Source organism: Vicia villosa, unplaced genomic scaffold, assembly GCF_029867415.1.
Source record: "Vicia villosa cultivar HV-30 ecotype Madison, WI unplaced genomic scaffold, Vvil1.0 ctg.000101F_1_1_1, whole genome shotgun sequence".
Classification (NCBI taxonomy): Eukaryota; Viridiplantae; Streptophyta; class Magnoliopsida; order Fabales; family Fabaceae; genus Vicia; species Vicia villosa.
The window spans coordinates 11,213-13,587 of record NW_026705011.1 but is presented as its reverse complement, the minus strand read 5'-3'; positions in this window follow the sequence as shown (position 1 = coordinate 13,587).

Sequence of the window (2,375 nt, the reverse complement as noted above, 5' to 3'; positions counted from 1 at the left end):
TTACATGAAAAGATTTAGGGACATCACCCTAGCATAGAATAGTTTAGCTACTCATAGTGTTCAAGAAAATAACAAGAGTAAATGTAGACATTACAAGAAATTATCGGTCGATATGATCTCCAATCGCGATTGCTCTTGAAGATCTCTTCCAAATCCCTTGATTGCTCTTTCTCTGTAATTCTCTATTCTGAATGATCCAAGATGCTTCAATCCTTCTTCCCGTTAGGTTTTAGTAGTGTTGGCTCACATCCCCAGTATCCGAAAAGTCCGAAATACCCTTAATGAGTTCAAGGCTTTCAAAATCTCAAAAGTTGGAGATCTGCCCGCGCCTGCCAACACGGGCCGTGTGCAGGAACACGAGTGCTCGTGTTGTTCCTCTGCTCCTTTGTCCAAAAATCCACTTTCTGCTCATCTTTTCACACGGACCGTGTGCAGGAACACGGGTGCCCGTGTGAAACCTCTGCCTAGCCTTCAAGAAATGCTTTTCCATCCACTTTTTGACACGGGCCGTGTGCATGCACACGGGTGCCCGTGTTGACCTCAGCTTTGGCTCTTTTGGCTTCTTTTTCCGCTCGTGCGCGCCATAAGTTTCTACCTCTCCCGTGCATCAACCTGGCCAAACACAAACTAACAACCAACGCATAAAACGGCACTTGTATAATACTCAAAACACACTAACATGCAACAACATCACACAACCGAAAAACAAGAAACTTACTTTAAAAACATATGACAATGCCACCTAGTATTACCAAGATTACGAATTTTGGTCAGAAAAAGGTGCGGAAAATTACTAGAAATGGTGACTGATCACAACCCCACACTTATCTCATTGCTTGTCCTCAAGTGATGTATCGAGGCAAAACAGAGGTCACCGACGAGATTCTTTTCTCCACAACAGAACCAGGTTTTTCGCAAGATTCCTTCACTTAGCAATCGAGTTTCTGGTTTCCTTCTTCAAACTATCAACTGCATTCTCACTTTCGAGCACGTTTTCACCTGCAAGCTTTTTACACTCTCACAAAATCTCTCCGGGTTAAAGTGTCTACACTCACAGTATCAAGGCATGCATATTACTTTCAACTTTGAATAAATTCTCAAATCACTACACACACAGATTACACACACTTCATGAGGTCTTAGGGCTGTAACGTGGCTTTGGTTTGGTGGGTGAACAAGGAACGGGATACCAAATGGTTTTGTTGCTCGGCATTAATATTGGATTCACTTCTCTACTCATATTGATCTGAATCGTAAAAATGGGGTTTGAACCTTATTCAGTCTTTCACAAAAGTGGACAAGGGCAAAGATTTTTCTTGCTTTGATTTTTAAACCTCTTTTTGTTAGTTTTCACAAGATCCATATTCATCTTTTCTCTCTTTTTTTTTCTTTTGAGATATTCTTTTTTTTTCTTTCTTGCCCCACTTTTTTTTTTCAATGGTTTATAACCCCACACTTAGATCCTTTAGTGTCTTTCAAGTGATTAACATGAATGCCGAGCGATGACATGAACAAAGAGAAAGCGGGTGGTAAAAAGAATAACACAATGAACAAAACAAACATTACGGCTCCAAGGGGGTTAACGATGGATAACATGCATACGGGATGGCTAGAAAGGCTCGGGGTTACGAAAAAAAAACTTGCCTCAGTGTGCGCTTTCATAGTGTGCTTGTGTTATGAGAACATACGCAAAATCAAAGTGAACAGTGCCATACCTGACTAGACTCTCATGTGGAGTTATGAATTTGGCTCTGAAATCTCACCGGGTCGGTTAAGCTTGCATGCTTCAAGGTGCTCTTGGTGTCCTGCAGTTTCCTTTCATCTAAAGTATACCATACTCCTCTCTTGGTTCAGTGTCGACTTCTTGCGTCCTACCTTCTTCTCTTTGATTGTATCAGCTTCCGTGGTGCCTGCGGAGATCAAGTGTGGAATATGTTGCTCAACCACTAACTATTAGTTCGCTCCCTTCCGACTTGTATCCTTTATCTGGTAACACCATGATGGCACTGCACCACACAAACTTGAAAGAAACACACTTAAAGATAAGATTAAAAGAAATAAAACATAAACAAATTAAACAAACTACACTATGAATTCAAAACGGAAAGCAACGAAATAAAATAACAAAAGAACCTCCCCCACACCTGAACGAAACATTGTCCTCAATGTTTTAATTCCAGTGTGACGGAGATTACCTAGCTCACTGAAATGGTGGTGGAGGAGGAGGATCCTGAGGAAACTGAAACATAAGGCGTCGCATCATCTCTTGGACATCATCCACCACAGCTCCTTGACGGAATAACTCAACACCTTGTCGTGTTTGCTCGGTGCGGAGAGCGCCAATCTCCGTTTGTACCCACCCCCATTGATCCTGA